This window comes from Giraffa tippelskirchi, chromosome 4 (assembly GCF_054371585.1).
Source record: "Giraffa tippelskirchi isolate mGirTip1 chromosome 4, T2T-mGirTip1v1.2.pri, whole genome shotgun sequence".
NCBI classification, from domain to species: Eukaryota; Metazoa; Chordata; class Mammalia; order Artiodactyla; family Giraffidae; genus Giraffa; species Giraffa tippelskirchi.
Genome location: NC_137278.1, coordinates 75,031,730 through 75,056,879, shown reverse-complemented (window position 1 = coordinate 75,056,879; position 25,150 = coordinate 75,031,730). Strand labels below are relative to the sequence as shown.

General features: G+C 39.8%; 1 long non-coding RNA gene across 1 annotated transcript; it reads right to left on the bottom strand.

The window, feature by feature from the left end:
- Positions 1–2,413: 2,413 nt before the first annotated feature.
- Positions 2,414–23,497, bottom strand: LOC145546065 (uncharacterized). Its single transcript, XR_014082456.1, has 13 exons — positions 23,388–23,497; positions 19,024–19,255; positions 18,596–18,654; positions 16,144–16,238; positions 14,412–14,660; positions 13,001–13,150; positions 12,563–12,734; positions 11,140–12,031; positions 10,037–10,963; positions 8,592–9,768; positions 5,802–5,928; positions 3,066–3,515; positions 2,414–2,847 (listed from the first exon to the last, which is right to left on the bottom strand). It is a non-coding gene; the product is annotated as an uncharacterized LOC145546065 (long non-coding RNA).
- Between the last annotated feature and the right edge of the window lie 1,653 nt (positions 23,498–25,150).

The window sequence follows — 25,150 nt, the reverse complement described above, 5'->3', positions numbered from 1 at the left end:
GAGAAATCTGTGTGCAGGTCAAGAAGCAACAGTTAGAACTGGACATGGAACAACAGACTGGTTCCAAATCAGGAGAGTATGTCAAGGCTGTATATTGTCACCCTGCTTATTTAACTTACATGCAGAGTACATCATAAGAAACGCTGGGCTGGATGCAGCATAAGCTGGAATCAAGATTGCTGGGAGAAATATCAATAACCTCAGGTGTACAGATGACACCACCCTTATGACAGAAAGCAAGGAAGAACTAAAGAGCCTCTTGATGAAAGTGAAAGAGGAGAGTGAAAAAGTTGGCTTAAAACTCAACATTCAGAAAACGAAGATCATGGCATCCAGTCCCATCACTTCATGGCAAATAGATGGGGAAACAGTGGAAACAGTGACAGACTTTATTTTTCTGGGCTCCAAAATCACTGCAGATGGTGACTGCAGCCATGAAATTAAAAGACACTTGCTCCTTGGAAGAAAAGCTATGACCAGCCTAGACAGCATATTAAAAAGCAAAGACATTACTTTGTCAACAAACGTCCATATAGTCAAAGCTGTGGTTTTTCCAGTAGTCATTTATGGATATGAGTTGGACTATAAAGTAATTTGAGTACTGAAGAATTGATGCTTTTGAACTGTGGTGTTGGAGAAGACTCTTGAGAGTCCCTTGGACTGCAAGGAGATCCAACCAGTCCATCCTAAAGGAAATCAGTCCTGAATATTCATAGAAAGGACTGATGCTGAAGCTAAAACTCCAATATTTTGGCCACCTGATGTGAAGAACTGACTCATTGGAAAAGACCCTGATGCTGGGAAAGATTGAGGGCAGGAGGAGAAGGGGACGACAGAGGATGAGATGGTTGGATGGCATCATTGACTCAATGGACATGAGTTTGAGTGAACTCCAGGAGTTGATGATGGACAGAGAGGCCTGGTGTGCTGCAGACCATGGAGTCACAAAGAGTCGGACACGACTGAGCGACTGAACTGAACTGAACCTTGGTTTATATTCAGTTGGTTTATGTAGTTCTACTGAAAAATACCGTATTTATTTATTATCCAAGTATTATGATTTACAATGTTATCTTAGCTTTGGGTGTATAGCAAAGTGATTCAGTTATACATACATATATATCTGGGTTTTTTCAGATTCTTTTCCCTTATAGATTATTAGAATATATTCAGTATAGTTCCCTATGCTATTCACCAGGTCCTTGTTGAGTTATCTATTTTATATACAGTAGTTTGTATATGTTAATTTCAATCCCCTAATCTAATATAAAATGGTGAATCATTAACACTGAATTCAGGGCCAGAAGAACCATAACTCATGCCTGAACAAAGCTTAACCAACACGTATGTATTTTCCATAAGGCTTATCACCATCTTCTTAGTCTTAGGAACCCTCAACAATGCAACTCAACATCCATGACACTTGCAAACTTCCTGTTCTTCTGAGCCTTGCTATATATTATTTCTGCTCCTCTGAATATCATTTCCAAGTCTCCCTTCCCAACACCCTATCTACAACTTGCAGAACCAAGTTGACACCAGGTGAATAGACCCATTTTTCAGGCTCAGATGGGGCACCACCTACTTGGGGAAGTTTTTGGTGAAAACCCAGATAGACTTGTGTTCTTCCTCACAGATTCTTGCTGTATTAGCATTAGAATTTTTATCACACTGGTGGTGTCATTGTTAACGGATACTCCTCCTCAAAATAACAAAAGCTCTTTGGGTGAAGAGAGTATTATTCTTTTATTAATTTTTGTAGCCATAGTGTGTAGGACAATACCGGGCTCCTGGGAATTACTCAGTAAGCATCTGATGAAAGAATCAGAAGGACTTCCCTGGTGGTCCAGTGGTGAAGAATCTGCCTCACAATTCAGGGGACTCAGGTTCTGTCAGGAAACTACAAGCTCACATGCCATGGGGCAACTAAGCCTGCACACTGCACCTAGAGAACCTGTGTACTGCAACTAGAGAAAGCCCCTGTGCCACAACAAAGACCCAGCACAACCAAATGAAAAAAAGAGAGAGAGAGAGGATCAGGAAGAATGCCCAGTTCCAAGTTTAATCTGGGCTACTGGACATGGAACAACAGACTGGTTCCAAATAGGATAAGGAGTACATCAAGGCTGTATATTGTCACCCTGCTTATTTAACTTATATGTAGAGTACATCATGAGAAACGCTGGGCTGGAAGAAACACAAGCTGGAATCAAGATTGCCAGGAGAAATATCAATAACCTCAGATATGCAGATGACTCCACCCTTATGGCAGAAAGTGAAGAAGAACTAAAGAGCCTCTTGATGAAAGTGAAAGAGGAGAGTGAAAAAGTTGGCTTAAAGCTCAACGTTCAGAAAACTAAAATCATGGCATCTGGTCCATCACTTCATGGGAAATAGATGGGGAAACAGTGGAAACAGTGTCAGACTTTATTTTGGGGGGCTCCAAAATCACTGCTGATGGTGATTGCAGCCATGAAATTAAAAGACGCTTACTCCTTGGAAGGAAGGTTATGACCAACCTAGATAGCATATTAAAAAGCGGAGACATTACCTTGCCAACAAAGGTCCATCTAGTCAAGGCTATGGTTTTTCCAGTAGTCATGTATGGATGTGAGAGTTGGACTGTGAAGAAAGCTGAGCGCCGAAGAATTGATGCTTTTGAACTGTGGTGTTGGAGAAGACTCTTGAGAGTCCCTTGGACTGCAAGGAGATCCAACCAGTCCATCCTAAAGGAGATCAGTCCTGGGTGTTCATTGGAAGAACTGATGTTGAAGCTGAAACTCCAATACTTTGGCCACCTCATGTGAAGAGTTGACTCATTGGAAAAGACCCTGATGCTGGGAAGGACTGGGGACAGGAGGAGAAGGGGACGACAGAGGATGAGATGGTTGGATGGCATCACCAACTTGATGGACATGGGTTTGGGTAAACTCTGGGAGTTGGTGATGGACAGGGAGGCCTGGCGTGCTGTGATTCATGGGGTCGCAAAGAGTCGGACACGACTGAGCGACTGAACTGAACTGGACTGAATAGCTACTGGGCACTTTGTCTGTCTGCAACTTTACCTCCTAATGATCAGACTTGGTCCTTTCTGAAGCTGAGCCTGAAGAAAAGGGTCCATTTGGGAAGAGATGAGTGAAGACCAGGCAGGGCCTAGAAACATTCATCACTGCAAGCAGGTGAGCACAGGTAACCACTAATGTTCAGTGGAGGAGCATCCATGGCACTCACATGGCGGGTAGCCAAATTCCAGACCTCAGATGGTCAGCTGAGCTGGTGAGGTGTCAGGGAGGTGTTCCCACTGGAAACAGAAGGAGGTGTATATGTACAACTCCACTTACACAACAGTGCTCACACAGTCAGTTGTGTCTGCTTCTTTGCAACCCCATGGACTATAGCCTCCCAAGATCTTCTATCCATGGGATTCTTCAGGTAAGAATACTGGAGTTGGTTGCCATTGCCTCCTTCAGGGAATCTTCTCGGCCAACGGATCGAATTCACATCTCTTACATCTCCTGCATTGGCAGATGGATTCTGTGTCACTAGTGCCACCTGGAAAGCCCATAAAAGTGCTGAGGAATAATTTGCTTCATTAACATGACACTTCTAACATTGGGTTAATTAAATGGCTTAGACAACAGGCCATACCTAAAGATCACTGCTTTTCTAAATTTCTGTCTCCATCTTTTTATTAGTTTACCCCCTGGCCACTATATTTTAAAAGATACTGCGTATCAAACAAATGGCATTTTATTTATTTTAAAAATTTTATTGAAGTATAGTTGATTTGCAATGTTGTTAATTTCTGCTATACAACAAAGTGATTGAGTTATACATACATATTTATATATATATACTTTCATATTCTTTTCTGTTGTGGTTTATCATAGGATATTGAATGTGTTTCCTTGTGCTATATAAGTAGGGCCTTATTGTTTATCCATTCTATATATAATAGCTTACATCTGGTAACCCCAAACTCCCAGTCCTTCCCTCTCCTACCCCATCTTTTGTTGCCAAACACAAGTCTGTTCTTTATATTTGTGAGTCTGTTTCTGCTGCATATATATATTCATTTGTGTCATATTTTAGATTTCAACATATAAGAGATGTATGGTTTCTGTCTTCTTTCTGACTTAATTTAGTTAGTATGATAACCTTTAGATCCATCCGTATTGCTGCAAATAGCATTGTTTCATCCTTTTTATGGCTGAGTAGTAGTCCATTGTACATATGTATCACATCTTTGCCCATTTATCTTTTGATGGACATCAGGTTGTTTCCATGTCTTGACTATTGTAAATAGTGCTCTATGAACACTGGGGTGCAAGTATCTTTTCAAATTATAGTTTTATCTGAGCATATGCCCAGGAGTTTGTAGGATCATATGGCAACTCTAGTTTTAGTTTTTGGAGGAAGCTTCATGCTGTTTTCCACAGTGGCTGCATCAATTTACATTCCCACTGATAGTGTAGGAAGGTTCATTTTTCTCCACACACTCTCCAACATTTGTTAACAAACAGCATTTTAAATAACTTCTTTCTCATCATTATTAGAGACATAAAACTGCCAATCAAGCTCTGACCACCATAGACTTGCCCTATTCCAGCCAGAAGTGGACACTTGATATTTACTCTGCTTATGATAGTTAAATATATGATTTCTACATGGATTTTACAATATTGAGATAACTTCAGCATATCCTTTACTAAGAGTTTTATTATCTTCTCTTGGGAAACCTCAGATTGAGAGTAACTGACATTGATGTCTCAATTCACCAGTGGCTTAATACTGATTCCTAACACAAGCCAAAGCAAAGCATCACAAGGTAAATCTGGGAGTGCCAAGGCTCTGATATATTGGGATCATTGGCTTATGTGTCAGCCCCTCTTCCATTTCTCCTACTGTGAACATCTTGATGACAAGGGCTTTGCTTTGCTTATCTTGGCATGCCTGAAATCTAGAGCATTCTGTGTGTGTATGTGAAAGTCGTTCAGTCGTGTCTGACTCTTTGTGCCCCCATGGCTATACAGTACATGGAATTCTCCAGGCCAGAATACTGGAGTAGGTAGCCCTTTCCCTTCTCCAGGGGATCTTCCTAACCCAAGGATTGAACCTAGGTCTCCCACATTGCAGGCATGTTCTTTACCAGCTGAGCCACCAGGGAAGCCCAAGAATACTGGAGTGGGTAGCCTATCCCTTCTCCAGGGGATCTTCCTGTCCCAGGAATTGAACTAGGGTCTCCTGCATTGCAGGTGGATTCTTTACCAGCTGAGCTACCAGGGAAACCCATTGCTAGGGACATAGTAGGAGCAGAAAACGAATTTGTTGAGTGAAAAAATGACTAAGCACACGAATGACTTATAGGCCCCAGTCAAAGCCCTTGATCACTTAGACTTCATAGGCATCACCCTCCTCATGTCCCAAAGCACTTCTTAACTTGGCTGAGCGGTTGACACTTAGCCACACTTTCACGTCACATTTTCCCTTTTATCCTGTGGCCATTTTTCTCCTAGAATGTACTAACTCTGAGGGGCTGGTCTTGGCCTTCCCCTATAAGCTCACTAGTTCCTTGTAGGCAGCCTGTACCCTCTGCAGCATTCAGTAAATATATATTGAGCACATCAATCAGTTGCTATAAATTATGAGGTACCTAATGGGAACACTCTTCCAGATGCTGTGGACCATTCAGACAGAAGCCATGGATCCTTCTTGCAAGAGCTTACACAATTAAAAACAAAAAAAAGGGAGAAATTGACTAAGAGAAAGATATAATAAGCCTATTGCAAATAGGAACTCACCTTTTTTTGATTACCCAAGACTCAGAAAAGAAAGCTGTCTTGGGATCCAGGGAAAAGCCAGCAGCCAGAGGTGAAAAATCACTGAACAATACTTGGGAGATGGGTTTATCCAAGCTGTTTGATTTACCTGGGATAAATGAAACCTTACTCCAGAATGCATTGCCTAGGTATACCAGCTCTTAGCGCATGCCCCATAGAGAGTCTCTTCCTCGTGTGTCTGGAATGTTTGGTCTTGTTATAATAAGAGATTTCCCATCAAGGAAACATTTCAGTCTCTGCTGGATGAGATTGGTGGTCTCTAACTTTTCTCTCTGAAAAACCACCCTCTCACACCTATATCCACCTTCCTCTCTCCTCAGTCACCAAAGGGAAACCCACCAAGTTACTTGGGTACCAGCCTTTGGCAGCCTTTTAACCCACCCATTCCATGCCCTCACCTACCTCCTCCCCTGGAAATGCAGCTACAGCCCTAGTAGAAATATGGAAGTCAATTTACACAGCGAGTATGAATGTTTTAGCATATTGAGTAGTCCAAATATTTAAATATCTATGATATAGGAAGCGTGGAGAACATTAAAAACCATTTTCTCCCTGCTGATTGCAAGAGAGGAAATACACACAGTCTCTGCTGTCCTGCACAGTTGCAAAACTGCTGGCCTAATCACATTGCCTATGGAAAGCATCTCTCCCGCCTCCTCTAGTCCGGTTTTAGGTTGCATTTACTGTAAACAAAGATGTATTTTCGGGGGGTGGGGGGTGGCGTTGGATTGAGTTTATTGTTTATGTAAATCTCTCAGAATGTGACATAGCAAGATAGCTTCCTACGTTGTGTTGATCCATATTTTAGGCCAACAGCCAAAGTATTTTATCTTTTCCTTCATTATAGTGATCTTCCAATTAGCCGTGGTCTGTAATACCCTGATTTTGGTGGCAGTGGTTTGGACAGGATTGTTTGATAGTTCTGCTCGAGAGGCAAAATAAGGGGCCTTATTATAGAAGTGCAGAGGTTGTGTGGGAGCTGAGTTCTGTTGCAAAGTTTGCCGATAAGGGGAAAACCGGCCCTTAAGCGTCCATTCTGTTCTGTATATTAACACTTCTAATCTGCACTGCTGATAAAACTGCAAGCCATTTGCCTTTGGAGGAATTAGTTCTGCCTCACTTGTGTAACCAGGCGATGGTGATTAACCTTTAAACTGTCCAATATTCCCAGCAGCCTCCTGCTCCAGATTAGAAACTATTTAGTTATGACCAACTAAATTAACAACACTCCCTCCTCTGAAGAATGAGATTTGGAAGGTGGATGCATTTTAAGGTGGAATTGTGTTTTGAATTGGTGAGCCATCCTTCTAAGGTGCTTATTTCCTTCTTGTCAAAGTCAAGGCTGCCACACTGGGGATGGAGGGCTTAGCTGGGGGGCAGGGAGGAGGGAAAAAGAGGAGGGGGACCAGTTGTCCCAGTTGGGTTTCCAGATCTGAGGTTTCACAGGCACAAAGGAAACCTGTCTGAGGTTTAGATTTCTGTCCCTGTTATCATCCAGGTTAAAAAAGGACTTTAGCTCTCTTGCTAGACCCGTGCCACGCTAATGGTGGGATTGAGCAACTGTTCCTAACAGGAAGACTAAATAATAAAGAAGGTAGAGCTCCCTAGCCACCTGACTTCCACTTTCTTCCTGGAATTGAAGGTCAGAAAAAGATGCCAACTGACTTTCATGTTCCAGACCCAGAGATCTGCCCACGGCGATTGCGTCTCCCCAAATGAACTACAGTCATGCTAACAATCCCACTTTAGCTCTCTCCTCTCTGCCCACTGCCAGTGTGTCATTTATCAGTGAACACATACTCTCAGTGGTGAGGGCCAGGCAATTATGTAATTGTGTCATGCCTTAAATCCCGAAATTGTTGGTCCTCCTGGATAACAAATAAAATAGAACAATAACCCTCACTACCACCACCCAGTCCTGGTAGCAACCTTTTCTGTTTTACTAGTTTCATATGAGCTGCCTCCTTAAAAACTGCTAATCTAGATACTGTATTAGCAGGATGTCAGTCAAGCTGCTGTCCACGGCGAAGCCTTCTTCATATACCAATTTAAATCATTCATGGTCTTTTCTTTGGCATTATTCAAAAGATCATAATAATTTTCTTGTGCCCATAGCACAAAAAAATCAATTATTTCCCCACAAAGACTTGAAAGTACTTAGCGAGTGCGGCAAGAAAAGCTGAGGGTGATATCAAATTGAAATTGCACTCATTACATACAACACAATTAGTTGCCACTAGCCTGGCCGGGCTTTAATTCTGAATGGCATATCTTTATTATTACAGAAACAAGCATGCAAATGGCATTGTTCAGGATTTGCCGAAATCAATAGGATATAGTGCTGTGTGTTTGGTGGCCACTGTCACTCATGCTGCTGTGGATGCGAGATAATGTGTGTGTTTGAATTAATGAAGGGAGCAGGCAACATCATAAGTGACACCCAAATAAAAGAAATGGGTACATGATATTTGTAATTATTCTACTTGTGTTTTTGTTGTAAATACTTGTGCTTTTTGTTTTTTAATCAAAGGATTAATTGCATTTTAATAAGGCATTATGATTTGCAGAGCTTTAGTTAATTAAAACTTGTAGTATATAATTATGAAGTGATGCTGAGATTTTTCTAAAGATCACCCATATGTTCAGAATATGTATAATTTTTCTGTTAAGCAGTTGCAAATTCTCTCCTGCTCCCACCCCCCTGCTTCTCCTTGGTCCCTCCCCCACCCACAGAAGACACGGATGACTTACATGAAACGTTAGTTAAGCAACAATTCCAGGTGGATATCTCTAAGTGGCAACTAGAACCAAGTTAAGTTACTTCACAAATTAAAATGACTGTGAAGCAGCAATCTTGTGATAAACTGTGGCAGAAAACTTTCTTGTCGACACAGCTTTCCAGTTAATCTTCCCAAGGTGCAGCACTGTAGAGGTCTGGAGAGTTGATGTGAGTTTTAAGTACAAACATTGAGATGTTAGATGTGGGCGAGATGGTGCCACTGAGAGTTAGACCCTGGTTGGTTCCCTGAGGGCTAAGACCCAATCCCAGTGGGACCACTGAGCCCCACCCTTGTCATCTGAGACACACAAGAACTTATTGGGGTGGGATAGGGAGGGGAGAGGGGATGTTGAATAACACAGAAGCTTGGAATTCCCAAGTGTTACCATATTAGTAATTCACAGTGGAATCCAGCCCAGAGACATGTAATCACGTTTCCTGTAGGTGTGTATTATGTGAAGGCTGATGGATTAATTGCTAGATAGATGGAATAGAGCTAAGGTAAAACATTATTAAAAAGTTTTAGAATCTTAATGTAACGTTTTGAAGTTTGCTTTGGGGAATTTTTTCATTTCAGTCTCCTCATTTTCCATTCTCTCTGGGATCAGGAGTCTTCTCCAAAGGAGGGATCTCTTTGCTGAAACTTAGGATGGTCTTTGTTGAGACCGTGTGGACCGAAGATGGTGGGCAGATGCAGGAGCTGGTGGCTGGGCCCCATGTAGCCAGTGATACAGTGGGATGAGTTGACTTCAGAAGACTGGACTTTATTTACCCTTGGGGACCTGGGCACCTAAGGGCCAATTTTTCTCTCCCTCTAAAGACCAGAGTCTACAATGAGGAATATCAAGATTCCTCAATGCCCTCCAAAGTAACATGAGGAAGAATGACCTTGAATGCAAGAGGATTCTATAGTGTTCATGTCCCAAACCTGGTTCTCCAGGAGACCCACAATAGTGCTCTGAGTAGGGTGGCCCAAAGCTGATTTAAAATCTAATATTATTAGGTTGGTCATGGCTTCCTATTTTAACTCTGAAAACCTAGAGCCTGAAAGGTGGCTCATTCAAAGCTTGCTCACATATTTGCTCAGCAACACAATGATGTATGATGGAAAATAAACTCTTGTGGCTTGTTCATCCTATCAGCCGCGGCCTGTAGCAGGGAAAGAATGAGGGAAGGTCAGTCAATTATGTGTGGTAATCACTGTAAGCATATTATCTGAGACACAGATGTCTTCTATGACCCCACACGACATGGCTATTAACCTTGGAGCAATATAAAAATTGAGTGGGTTTGGGGGGAGGAGTGGAGGTAAGCCAGACTTTCCATCTAGCGTTGTCCACAGGCTTGGGGAAAAAAAAAAGTTGAGAACATGAAGACTGTTTTCAGGAACCCAGCCAATAATCTGACCCCTGCTCACCGAGGCTGGATCTTTGTACCTCTCCTTCCCAAGAACTTGCTGGTGGCCTAGTCAGGTGTGGAAGGGCTCGCCTCATCTGAAAACGAGACCGGCAAATTGGCTTGGGACATACTGCAGACACACAGTGGCCCTGGGATGCTATTTTCTGTTCACCAGAAGAAAGGAGAGACTGAAAAGCAATTTGAGCATTGATGTGTGTGTTTAGATAAGTTGAACTCCAGTCTTGGACGGTAGTGGGCAGGGAAGACAGTAGGGTCACCCAGGCACCTGGCTTGCCCCAGAGACCCGGACTGATGGAAGTCAAAGGTTTCTCTCAGAGCTGCAGGGTGAATGGATTGGAAAAGCTGAAGGTTAGGGACCTGAAGCCAGTTAGAGAACTGCCATAAGTCTAAGTACAGGGTGGTGATGTAAGACAATGCTGGAGAGGAAGGGGTGACTGTCCTAGGTGTCAGAGCGGCCAGCAGGATTTGGCAGCTGAGGGGAGGTGGTGGTGAGGAAAAGGGAAGAGCCCAGCATCACCTCAGTCCCCCACAACAACGACTTACATGTCTACTGCTTTCACCCTTCTTTTAGAATAAAAGCATTAGGGTTTGAAAACATTCAGTAACTTGCCCAAAGTCAACATCCATCTTTTATCCCAGCCAGATTTGGAACCCAGTTTTTGGCTCTGTAACCAACACTCCCACTGTTGTCCACTGTGTGTGTGTGTGTGTGTGTGTGTGTGTGTGTGTGTGTGTGTGTGTGGTGGGGCATGGGTAGAGATCTACCCAGTTTTTGGCTCTGTAACCAACACTCCCACTGTTGTCCACTGTGTGTGTGTGTGTGTGTGTGTGTGTGGTGGGGCATGGGTAGAGATCTGCTCCTTCAGGACCTTGATCTAATGTTCACCTCTTCTATGTATCTCCTCTCTTCTTCCCTTCTCCTAAACTGTCTCCAAGGAAAAAAAGTTTAGTGATGTATTAGCAGAATTGCATTCGCAACCCCAGCTACTTCTATATTTTTAAGCTATTATGAGAAGGTGATTGTACCAAATGAGCTATAGAAGAGTTGGTGTTGCAGTAATTAAAAAAAAAATTCTTAGAACAGCTTAATGTAACAGGTACCTGTGACACATGTTTTAGCGGGTGTGACACAATCGTGGTGAACATGACTAATAAATGACCTTATTAAGCGTTATTTTTCAAAGTCTCAGCAGACACGGTTGTCTTTTCGGCATCCTCTCCATCCCACACCTTCCTAACAGAGCCCGCTTTGTTTTCGTTCCACCTAGTCCATGTGGTCCTCACTTTCAGAGAAGGCTGATTCTGGTCCCAGAAATGGCCGGGCAAAGAGAGGGAATGGCTCTGAGTTCTCACTGATGTCACTGAGCTGGTGACCATATGCTATGGAGTTGCCCTACCTCTGAACTTCGTGTGCTGTGTGATCATTTTAAATTTCCGTATTATAGAAGTTGTTTTCTTCTTTTTTAAAAAACTTATGGTAAAATGTACATAGCATAGCATTTACCATTTTAAGCCTTTCTAAGGGTACAGTTCAGCTGCATCAAGTACATTCACGTTCTTGTACAGCCATTACCAGCAGCTCCAGAAGTAAAAAAAAAAGCTTCCAGCAGTAAAGAAACAGAATATTCCAGACTTACATGGCACTGGAAGGAAAGGCAAGTAAATATTCCCTTTGCTCTTCATCTTCTCAACTGAAACTCTGGACCCATTAAACATGAACTCCCCATGCCTCCTTCCTGTAGCTCCAGGCAACCACCACACTGTTTCCTGGTTCTATGAATTTGTCTGCTCCAGGATTTTTGCTGCTTTCTGGTTCTATGAATTTGACTACTCTAGGAATCTCATGTAAGTGGAAACATACAGTGTCTGTCTTTCTGTGACTGCCTTATTTCACTTAGCATAATGTCTTCAAGGTTCATCGATGGTGTATGTGAAATCACTTTGAAATGAAGTTTCTGATTCTTACAGCTGAAGGCATCTCAAATTATAAAACCTGTTAAAAGTGAAAGTGAAATTGTCAGTCACTCAGTTGTGTCCGCCATAGACTGTAGCCTGCTAGGCTACAGGATCTTTATCTATGTTCACCTCTTCTACATATCACCCCTCTTCTTCTCTTGCCCTAAACTGTCTCCAGTGAAAAAGAAGTTTAGTGTAGTGACCCCATGGACTGTAGCCTGCCAGGCTCCTCTGTCCATGGAATGTTCTAGGCATACTCCAAGAATATTGGAGTAGGTTGCCATTTCCTCCTCCAGGGGATCTTCCCGACCCAGGGATTGAACCTGCGTCTCTTGCATCTCCTGCATTGGCAGATGGATTCTTTACCATTGTGCCACCTGGGAAGCCCCCTAATAATAGCAATAATAGTAATGATAATAAGAATTACTGTGTGACAGGCACCCTTTTAAGAGCTTTATGTGTAACTACTCATTTAATCCTCTAGCAATCCTATGCAGGCAGTAATATTATTACCCATATTTTATAGCTGGGTGAATTGAAGTACAGAGAGGTAAGCAAATTTTCTAACCTCTGCCTGGAATGAAGGGTCAGGATCCTCTCCAGTCCTTCTTGGTCTGTCTCTTGCTTAGGTCTTTCTGCTCCCACCTGAGTAGCATGTCCCACTTCTTCCTGATCTGAGGCCAGTTCTAGAAGGAACAGCTCCAGGGTCCCAGAACCTCAAGGCCCAGAGGCAGCTGGTACTATGGGCCAGAAGACCGAGAGTGGGCAGTCAGGCCACCAGATCACTCCTCTGAGAGTCCTGAGCTCAAGGAGAGAGGTCTTGAGGGTTTGGCTAGTGCCCCTGGGTAGCAAGGGTGAGAAAGGATAAAGTAAGCCTGGTCCCTTGATTCACTGTGCCCGAGTCTGAGGAGGTGATGGGCAGCAGGGATCTGGGGAGCAAACTGAGGAAGGGACCAGCAAGCACAGAAAGCTCCAGAGACCAGGATGCAGACAGAGAAATACTTACATTTTCCCCAGCAATTCTGGGGAAGGAGTCTAGCAGCTCCTGCTCTAAACTCATTGTTGTCACTATAGAGGAGCTTTTGTTGTGACTAAGGAAGGAGGAGAGAGGAAGAAGATGGCTTCAAAGCGTAGAGCGTGGGAGTCAAAGAATCACCTGTGGAGACAGGGGTGTGTGTGTGTGTGCACGCACGCTCGCGCACACACGCATAGACATGCGCGCACGTGAAATATGCCTAAATTTCCTCATCTGTATCAAGGAGGGCAGGAAAATGCCTGTCCTTCTGACGTTATGAAGAGCTTGTCAAGAACAAATGAAAGGACTTCCTGGCAATCCAGTGGTTAAGACTCTGTGCTTCCACTGCAGGGGGCACAGGTTCGATCCCTGGTCAGGTAATTAAGATCCCACACGCATTATGGTGTGGCCACAAAAATTTTTTAAAAAGTTAAAAAAAAAAGAACAAATGAAATATATAATTAACACGGTATTATATTGACTACAGTTGATTACACTATTATATAATTGAAAATAAAACGAACAAAGAAGGTAATGCCTTATGCTTTGAAAAGAATAAATCCTTCAGGGTAAATTGTTATTAGTGTGCCTTTTCAAGATGTCATTTGACCTGACCTCGTGGTGATAGAAGGAAATTTGCATTTGTGAGTGACATGATGAGAACACAACCTTGGCTATGTCCCATTTTGCTGCCAATGGAAGGAAGTCAAAAAGGCATTTGAGGTGACCCAAATGTCAGTTCCACATTACCTTCTTTGCAGAAATGCTCATGTCTGTAGCATAGGCCCTGGAGTGCTAGGGGGACTGAAATTCTCAGGAAATCCAATTGGACAGAAGGGAATGGACTCAGATTTTTCTTAGCTGGAGGAGAGCTAAGGACGATGAGTGCCCCTAGAAGCAGGGAGGCTGACTGATAAACTGTATACTTGGTGGAGGGACAAGAGGAGATAAAAGATTAAAAAATGTAATAGAAGATTTACTTACACTTCTTGGAACGGTAATTAAATTTATTTATAGTTATGGAAAATTTGGGGAAGGGAGGAAAAGCAATTTAAATGCAGAGTTTTCACAGGGCGGCTGCAAATGGCTTGCTTTAACTTGCCTCTGAAGGTTAACAGAATGGCAAGGAGGTCGGACTGAAGTGCATATGATAAGTGACAAGTGTTAACATGGCAAATCATGTATTTAAAATTACTCTGAGCTTTATCAAATGTTTCCTCTCAAAAATAAACTATCCTGGAAGGAAAGGTTAACTGAGAGAAGAATATTACTCTAATGTTTCTGAGATGACTGGGGAGGGGGTGGTGAAGGAAAAGAGTTCTGTAATGTAGGAGAAGTAGTGATAAATATAAATAGGTTGTTATATTATTAACAGTAAAGAAACAGAATATTCCAGACTTACATGGCACTGGAAGGAAAGGCAAGTAAATATTCCCTTTGCTCTTCATCTTCCTTGTCTCCCCATGAGCTGAGCAGCTTTGGACACCAGGCAGATGCAATGTTGATGACAGTAACAGCCAGTGCCACAGAACTGTAATGACCCTCAGTCAACCTTGACTGTTAAGAGGTGTCCATAGAATTCTCTGAAGTCCTCCATCCACCAGTCCCTCACAAATCTTCTGTTCCTCACAAATCTTCTCTCTGACCCTGCCTGGTTGAATAAATTTTTCTTACAAATAGCGCTTTGGAACAATCTCCAAGATATATTTGTAAGTGGAAACAGTAAAGTGTATTATATTCAACAACACGGATATATCTTAAAACTGTAATACTGAAAAAAAAGCAAGACAAAAAAGAATGTATACAATATGATTGCATTAATATAAAGTTTAAAAACAGGCAAAGCTGAATTTTACTGTTTAGAGATGCATTCAGAAGAGGCAAAACTATAGAGAAAAACAAGGAAATGAATATCACAAAAGTCTAGATAATGTTTCCCTCTGCAGGGAGGTAGGGAGTGGATGATTAAGGAGAGGCAAACAAGAGGCTCTGGAGTGCTGGAGTGTTCTGTTTCTTCATCTGAGTGGTGGCCACACAAGTGTACAACTTATAGTTACTAACTCTATTTTTTTCCCCTTGCTATGTGCATATTATTTTTCCCCAGTACCTTTTTCACACAAATCTAGGTACAGAGCTGTGTGTATAATATATCATTCATTTCCAAAAATAAGATACACATGTGTATAAGGCAAATACTAATCAAAATAACTATTCATATCAGACAAAATATATTTTAAGGCAAAAGGCATAAATATAAAGTGACATATTACATGATCAGTAGAACAATTAACAAATAAGCCATGAATATCATGAAACTGTATGTGTCTCAAAAGATAAGATAGGCTCAAAATATATAAAATAAAAACCAATATGAGGGAAAGATTTAAATAAAAAATTACAATGGGAGATTTTTAGTACACTTCAATCAGATGAACAGTTTAAGCAGAAAATAGAATATGTAAATAATAGTATCAGGTAGTAAAAGGGAACATAGATACAGAAGCAGTAGAAATTTTAAAATCATGAAATAATCTATAGACAACTTTTTGCTCTTACATTCAAAAGCTTAGATAAATGAAAAATTATCAAAAGTGACTCAAGGAAATTTACCAACTTCAAGGACTTGTAATCATTATTAAATAAATTAAATCAGTATTCAAATCCATCATCAAAACAAACTGCTCTAGAGAACAGAAAGTTAGAAAAAGCTAACTCATTGTACACAGCTAATTAAACCTTGGTATTAAACCTAAACAAGGATAGAAGGATAATAGAAAATTGTAAGATGGATAAAAAGAAAGTCTTATAGCAATGTTATTTATCAACAAAGAAGTAAAATACTAAATCAAGTCAAACTCAGAAGTGTTTATAAGCATACTGTCTTATAAAACCAAGTAGGATTTACTCCAGGGATGTATCATTCAATAGTAAAATATATATCAATGTCAAGTAACTACTCATTAGATTAAAAAGAAAAAACTTAACAATCATCTCAACAAATGCAGAATATATTCAATAAAATTCAAAACTCATAATTTAAAAAAAGAGAAAAAGAAAAGAAAATATCTAGCTCAAAATAGAAGGGACCTGTTTTAATCTGATAAAGAGTATCAGCCAAAAATCTACAGTCTTACTTAATGTTTGAGGTTTAGCAAGATTTCCTTTGATGTCAAGAAAAAGACATGGATGTCTTCTATTGCTCCTCTTATACAAGATTGCACATGAGTTCCTAAAGATGTAATAACACAAGGAAAATTTAGTTATAGGAAAGGAAAGAAAACAAATTATTATCTACATGTGTGCATGCTAAGTCACTTTCATCATGTCTGACTCTGTGCAACCCTATGGATAGCAGCCTGCCATGCTTTTCTCTCCATGGGATTCTCTAGGTAAGAATACTGGAGTGGGTTGCCATGCCCTTCTCCAGGGGATCTTTCTAACCCAGGGATCAAACCCGGGTCTCCTGCATTGCAGGCAGATTCTTTACCATCTGAGCCACTAGGGAAGCCCAATTATCTACATAGAAAACTCCAAACCCAAACTCTTAGACCCTAGAGTCTAAGTCTGGGTACAGCACAAACTTACAAAGCATTAGCACTTCTAGATGCCAATAATAATCTATTAGGCAAGACAATAGTCAGTGTAATTCCAAACAAAGTTCCAATAGGATTTTTCACAGAACTTAATCTGATTTTAGAAAAGACTCTGATGCTGGAAAAGGTTGAAGGCAGGAGAAGAAGGGGACGACAGAGGACAAGATGCTTGGATAGCATCACCAACTCAATGGACATGAGTTTGAGCAAGCTCCGGGAGATGGTGAAGGACAGGGAAGCCTGGTGTGCTACCGTACATGGGGTCGCGAAGAGTCAGACATGACTGAGTTACTGATCAACAAATCTGATTTTAAGACTTGTACATTAAAGTAGAAATGCATAAGTAACCAGCATAAATCTGAAAAAGAAGAAAGATAAGGAATTTGCTTCATAAGCTCTCAAGACATATTTTTAAGTTGGCCAGTTCACCAAATGCCAACTTGTCAAATGGCTCATTCAGTGAATGGCCAGATTGCCAAAAGTTAATTTGACAAAAGCCAATTTGCTGAAGAATTAATTACACAAATGACTGACTCACAAAATTTACAAGATGTACCAAGTAGCCACAATGTGTTATAAGCAATATTCTTAACTGAGCAAGGATATATTCAACATAGTAAATATAGTCAAGGTTATATTCAAAACTATATACCTCAAGTATAATCATATACTCATTATATAATCAATGACTTTATAATAATTTAAACTTCATTAGTATATTCTTCTTAGATATATGTAAGAGAAAAGATAAAAATCAATACATGAGTATATTCAAGACTATATTAAAACATTCAGGAATACATTCTTCATAAACTAACTTTTGGCAAACTAAACATTCCTTCAAATGCTGCTAATAAAAATGTAATTTAGAATATACATATTCTACATATAAAATCTATTTGAGAAAATTATCTCAAGAAGAATATTATCATATTTTAATAATTCAACAGTTTATTATTTAATGTATTCAAGAAGATTATTTCCTAAAATTTTTGAAAAATTAGTAAATGTGATAAGGGTTAGCAACTGGACATTAGGTGAATTGATTTAAAAACTGGTTTCCACATAGACTACATGCTGTATGATTCCATTTATATGGCATGTCTAGAAAAAGCCAATTTGTAGAGATGAAGAACAGATCAGTTGCTGCCTAGAGCTGGAAGGGTGGTGGGTAGGTATGGGAATTAATTATAAAAGGGCATGAAGGAATTTGTAGGGCAATGGAAATGTTCTTAACCTGAATTGTGATGATTGCACAACTCTATAAATTTACTAAAATCATTGAATCGTACATTTGCGATGGGTGAATTTTAGAGTATATGAATTATAACTCAATGAAGCTGTTAAAAATGGGAAAAAATGGCTTTCAGTAAATTGATTGCCAGCATTAATAACCTGGAACTATTATTATAAAAGTATAGTAATTAAGACAGTGTGGCGTTGGTATAGGAGTAGATGGAAAGAACAATGGAGTAAAATAGAAAGCTCAGAAATAGATTCAAATATGTGTAGGATGTTGATATACTGCAGAGGCAGTACTGAAAAATAAGTGAGGAAAGAATGGACTGTTCGCTAGTTGGTATTGTACCACTTGGCTAACCATATAAAACAAAATAAAATTTGATATCTATATTACATCATGCACAAAATTTAACTCCAGATTTATTAAAGAGCTAAATATAAAAAATAAAACTTTAGACTTCTGATTTCTGGTCTGTCTTATAAGAAGCTTAGAAATCTTTACACCATCCTAACAACAATTACAAAGCTGAATGAAGTGAAAAAACAAATAAATGAAATCACAGGGCAAACGGCTGCCCCCAAGTTGGAGAGACAGACAGAATGTCAACACCCTATAGCAGAAACCACCATGGGAACTAGGTAGGAAAACCTAAACTGTAATTGCTGGAGGCTCAGTATAGATAAGCTCAAGAAATAGGAACTCTAGGGAGACCCAGTCACAGAGGGGCCCTCACACTTTTGTGAGTTTTACCTTTAGGAGCTCTGTGAGGTTCTCATAAGGAATACTGGAGAAAAATCCTCTTGTGCTTCCTGTACATGGGGGAGAAAAGGAAGCATTTTGAAATACACCAGAGTATTCTATTATTTTTAACAAGGCCTGGCCTCAGGAGAAACTATTTTACGAGAGCCTAACTTATTGGGAGTATGTCAGAGCCTGGACGATGGGAAGTACCTAAATCCAGCCCACTCTAGACTTCCATGTGGAAGAAGGGAAATACACACCATTCTTTCCCACTGAAGGGGGGAAAAAGTTCCGAGAAGCACTGGTGAAGTTCACAGTCCAGGGCCACAGGCTTGTTAAGAGACTGACAACTGAGCATAGGAGTCATGTATAATTCACCCTTCCTCCCATATCTTACAACTATGTTACTAAAGGCTCATTACTCCAGTTCTACTTACCCAGGGCACCATATCCACCTTTCAACAAAAAATTAAAAGGTGTGTGTGTGTGTTCAGTCGTGTCCGACTCTTTGTGACCTCATGGATTGTAGCCCTCCAGTCTCCTCTGTGCATGAAATTTTCCAGGCAGGAATACTGCAATGGGTTGCTATTTCCTTCTTTAGGGGATCTTCCCAACCCAGGGATTGAACCTATGTCTCTTGCATCTCCTGAGTTGGCACAAAAAGGCATACTAAAAGTGGAAAAAAAAAAGCAGAGCTTGAAGAAACTGAACAAACATAAGAACCAGAGTCAGATAAGGCAGAAAAGTTGGAATTATCAGGCCAAAAATTTCTCAAATTATTATTAATATGGTAATGACTTTTTTTTTTTTAAAGTAGGCAAGAACAGATGGATAATGAAAGCAAAGAGATTGAAATTCTAAGAAAGAATCAAGGAAAAATTCTAGAGATCAAAACTGCTGTAACAAAAAAAAAGAATGCCCTTAATGAGCTCATTAATGGATTGGACATGACTCAGAAAAGAGTCTCTGAACTTGAATATGTAACAATAGAAACTTCTAAAACAGAAAAGAAAAAAGGCTGGAGGGCAAACCCCTCCAAAACAAAACAGAATACCTGAGAATTGTGGGACAACTACAAAATGTGTAACGTGTAATGGGAACATTGGAAGGAAAAGAAAGAGAAAGGGGAACAGAAGCAGTATTTGATACAATAATGGCTGAAAATTTCTCCAAATTAATGTCAGATGCCAAACCATAGATTCAGGAAGCTCAGAGAACAACAAGCAAGATAAATGCAAAACAAACTACCTAAGCATATCACCTGCCTCCTGAGAAATCTGTGTGCAGGTCAAGAAGCAACAGTTAGAACTGGACATGGAACAATAGACTGGTTCCAAATCAGGAAAGGAGTACGTCAAGGCTGTATATTGTCACCCTGCTTATTTAACTTATATGCAGAGTACATCATGAGAAATACTGGGCTGGAAGAAACACAAGCTGGAATCAAGATTGCCGGGAGAAATATCAATAACCTCAGATATGCAGATGACACCACTCTTATGGCAGAAAGTGAAGAAGAACTGAAGAACCTCTTGATGAAAGTGAAGGAGGAGAGTGAAAAAGTTGGCTTAAAACTCAACGAAGATCATGGCATCCGGTTCCATGACTTCATGGCAAATAGATGGGGAAACAATGGAAACATGACAGTCTTTATTTTGGGGGCTCCAAAATCACTGCAGATGATGACTGCAGCCATGAAATTAAAAGACACTTGCTCCTTGGAAGAAAAGCTATGACCAGCCTAGACAGCATATTAAAAAGCAAAGACATTACTTTGTCAACAAACGTCCATATAGTCAAAACTATAGTTTTTCCAGTAGTCATGTATGGATGTGAGAGTTGCACCATAAAGAAAGCTGAGTGCCAAAGAATTGATGCTTTTGAACTGTGGTGTTGGAGAAGACTCTTGAGAGTCCCTTGGACTGCAAGGAGATCCAACCAGTCCATCCTAAAGGAAATCAGTCCTGAATATTCACTGGAAGGACTGATGCTGAAGCTGAAACTCCAATACTTTGGCCACCTGATGTGAAGAACTGACTCATTGGAAAAGACTCTGATGCTGGGAAAAATTCAAGGGAGGAGGAGAAGAGGATGACAGAGGATGAGATGATTGGATGACATCACTGACTCTATGGACATAAGCTTCGGGAGTTAGTGATGGACAGGGAAGCCTGGCGTGCTGCAGTTCATGGGGTCGTAAAGTCAGACACGACTAAGCGACTGAACTGAAGCACATCATATTCATATTCAGAAAAGCAAAAATAAAGAAAAATTCTCAAGCCAGAGAGATAAAACAGCTTACCTATAGAGGAACAAAGATACGAACTGTATCTGACTTCTCAGAAATTGTATAAGCAAGAAGAAAGTAGAGTGAAATATTTAAAATGTGGAGAGAAAACTATCCACCAACATCCACCCATCAGGGAATTCTGTACCCTGCAAAAGGACTTTACAGACAAAAATTGTAGAAATTTTTTGCCAGTAGACCTGTCTTGAAAGAAATGCTAAAAATTCTTCAGAGAGAAGGAAAATGATACAGGTCAGAAACTAGGATCTACATTTTTTTAAAAAAGTTTTCCGGAAAATGAATAAATGAAAATAAACATAAAAACCTAGTTTTCTTTTCTTAATTTATCTAACATTTCAAAATAATAATAATAGCAACAATGTATTTGATTATCTATGTATGTATATGTATGTATGTGCTGATGTTTGCTTACACATGAGTGAAATATATATGCAGCAATGATAATAACACAAGGGAAAATAGGGAGGACTTAGGAATATTTTGTTATTAGAAGACAGTCCAATCATGAAGTGGAATAGTATTGTTTGAAAGCAGACTTGAAGTAGTTGTAAATGTATATTGCAAACTCTAGGACAACCACTAAAAAAAAAGTTTAAAAAGTAGTATAACCGATATGTTAAGAAAGGAGAGAAAATGGATGCTCAATTAAAAATGCTCAATTAAAACCAAAAAGGGCAGAAAAGTCTTGAAAGAAAAAAAAAAACAACCCAAAAGTACAGGGTGAAAAATAGAAAACAGATGTGGTAGATACATTTTTAAAAGGTTAATAGTGGGTTTGTCTGTATTTATTTTTATTTATTTGGCTACACTCAGTCTTAGTTGTAGCATGTGGGACCTTTAGTCGTGGCACACAAACTCTTTAGTTGTGTCATGTGGGATCTGGTCCCCTGACCAGGAATTGAGCCTGGGCCCCCTGCATTGGGAGCACAGAGTCCTAGCTGCTGGACTACCAGGGAAGTCCCCCACCCCCAAATGTGTTTGGATATTAATCCAGCTATATCAATAATCACCTTAAATGTCAATGGTCTAAATACACCAATATAAAGACAAAGGTTCTCAAAATAGATTAAAAGACAAGACCTAATTTTATGTTGTCTACAGGAAATCCACTTTATTTTTTTAATTGAAGTATAGCTGATTTACAATATTATATTAATTTCTGCTGTAAAGTCATTCAGTTATACATGCATATACATTCTTTTTAAAATATTCCTTTCTATTATGGTTTATCATGGAATATTGAATATGTTTCCCTGTGCTACAGAGTAGGACCTTGTTGTTTATTCATTCTATATATAATAGTTTGTGTTTGCTAACCCCAAACTCCCACCCTTCCCTCACCAACCCCTTTCTTCCCCTTGGCAACCACAAGTCTGTTCTCTATGTCTATGAGTCTGCTTCCTGTCTCATGGATAAGTTGATTTGTGTCATATTTTAGATTCCACATATAGGTGATATCATATGGTACTTATCTTTCTCTTTCTGATATACTTAACTTAGTGTGATAATCTCTAGTTCCATCTGTGCTGCTGCAAATGACATTATTTCATTTTTTTTTAATGTCTAAGTAGTATTCTATTCGGAGAAGGCAATGGCACCCCACTCCAGCACTCTTGCCTGGAAAATCCCATGGATGGAGGAGCCTGGTAGGCTACAGTCCATGGGGTCGCTAAGAGTCGGACACGACTGAGCGACTTCACTTTCACTTTTCCCTTTCATGCACTGGAGAAGGAAATGGCAACCCACTCCAGTATTCTTGCCTGGAGAATCCCAGGGACGGTGGAGCCTGGTGGGCTTCCGTCTATGGGGTCGCACAGAGTCGGACACGACTGAAGCGACTTAGTAGTAGTAGTAGTAGTATTCTATTATATATATATATATATATACCACAACTTCTTTATACATTCAGTGGACATTTAGGTTGTTTTCATGTCTTGGCTATTGTGAATATTGCTGCTATGAACAGAGAGGTGCAGGTATCTTTCCAAATTACAGTTTTGTCTATATGTGTGCCCAAGAGTGGGAGTGCTGAATCATATGGCAACTCTATTTTTAGTTTTTTAAGGAATCTCCATACTGTTTTCCATAGTGGCTGCACCAACTTACATTTCCACCAACAGTTTTACAAGGGTTCCCTTAAGACATCCACTTTAAATATAAAGACATGTATAGATTAAAAGTAAAAAGATGGAGAAAGATACACCAAATTAAGCCTAATCAAAACAAAGCAGGGGTAGCTGTATTAACTTCAGACAGAGCAGACTTCAGAGCAAGGAAAATTATCAGCAATGAAGAAGGACATTACATAATGAAGGGTCAATACTCCAAGAAGATACAATAATTCTTACTATTTAAAATGTATGCACCTAAAAACAGAGCACAAAGGCATGTGAAGAAAACAACGAATGGAACTGAAAGGAGAAATAGATGAATCCACTGTTATAGCTTAGCGACTAAACCACCACCTCACTATGAGATACAGTTTTAAGGGGCTTCCCTGGTGGCTCAGTCGGTGAAGAATCCGCCTGCAGTGGTGGAGACCACCTGCAGTTCAGGAGACCCAGGTTTGATCCCTGGGTCGAGACGATCCCCTGGAGAAGGAAATGGCAACCCACTCCAGTATTCTCACCTGGGAAATCCCCTGGACAGAGGAGCCTGGTGTGCTGCAGTCCATGATGTCATAAAAGAGTCAGACATGACTTAGAGACTAAACCGCTACTGTTATAGCTGGAGACTTTAACATCCCTGTATCAGAAACAGATAGATCCAACAAGCAGAAAAATCAGTAAGGACACAGTTGAATTCAATAGCACCATTAATCAATTAGATATAATTGACATCTATAGACTACTTCATCCAAGAACAGCTCACATGGAACATTGACCAAGATAGACCACATTCTGAGTTATACCTCTTTTTAACTTAAATATAGTTGACACAAAATGTAGTTAGCTTTAGGTGTGCTACATAGAGATTTTGCATTCACATATGTTATGGAATGACAACAATGCTATCTAGTAACCATCTGTCCCCATACAAACTTATTACAGAATTACCTACCATATTCCTTATACTGTGTGTTACATCCCCATGGCTTATTTATTTTATAACTGGAGGTTTGTTGCTCTTCATCTCCTCTAATTATTTTGTCCCATCCACCTTCTTCTTTGGCAACCACCAATTTGTTCTCTGTGTCTTTGAGTATGTTTTTATTTTGTTGTGTTTGTTTTGTTTTTAGGATTCCACATATGAGATAATATGGTATTTGTCTTTCTCTGACTTATTTCACTTAGCACAATACCCTTTAGATCCATCCATGTTGACACAAAGAGAGAGATTTCATTTTTTATAGGTTGAATACATTGTCTGTGTACATACCACATCTTTATTTTTTTTATCTATTGATGGACACTTAGATTGCTTCCATATCCTGGTGATTGTAACAATGCTGCAATGAACATAGGGGTGCATATATCTTTTTGAATTAGTTTTTTTGTTTTCTTTGGTTAAAAACCCAGAAGTGAAATTGCTGGATCATATGGCAGTTTAATTTTTTGAGGGATCTCCATATTGTTTTCCAAGTGGCTGCACCAATTTACAATTCCATTGTGATTAAGGGTTCCCTATTCATCACATTCTCTCCAATACTTGCTATTTGTTTTCTTTTTGATGATAGCCATTCTGATAGGTATGAGGTGGTATCTCATTGTGGTTTTAATTTGGATTTCCCTGATGATTAATGATGTTGAGCATCTTTTCATGTGTCTGTTTGCCAACTGTGTATCTTCTGCTTGAAAAAAATGTCTATTCAGGTCCTCTACCCGTTTTTACAATCAGTTTTTTATATTGACTTATTTGAGTTTTTTGTGTATTTTGGATATTAACCCCTTATTGGGTGTATTGTTTGTAAATATCTTCTTCCATTCAGTAAGCTGTCTTTTCATTTTGTTGATAGTTTCCTTCACTGTGCAAAAGCTTTTTAGTTTGATGTAGTCCCATTTGTTTATTTTTGCTTTTGTTTTCCTTGCCTCAGGAGGCAGATAAGGAAATATTTCTAAGACTGATGTCAACAAGTGTGCTGCCTATATTTTCTTCTAGGAGTTTTATGGTTTCAAGTTTTACATTTAAGCCTTTACTCCATTTTGAATTTGCTTTTGTATGTGACGTGAGACAGTAGCCCAGTTTGATTCTTTTGCATGTAGCTGTCCAGTTTTCTTGACATCATTTATTGAATATATTATCTTTTCTTCATTGTA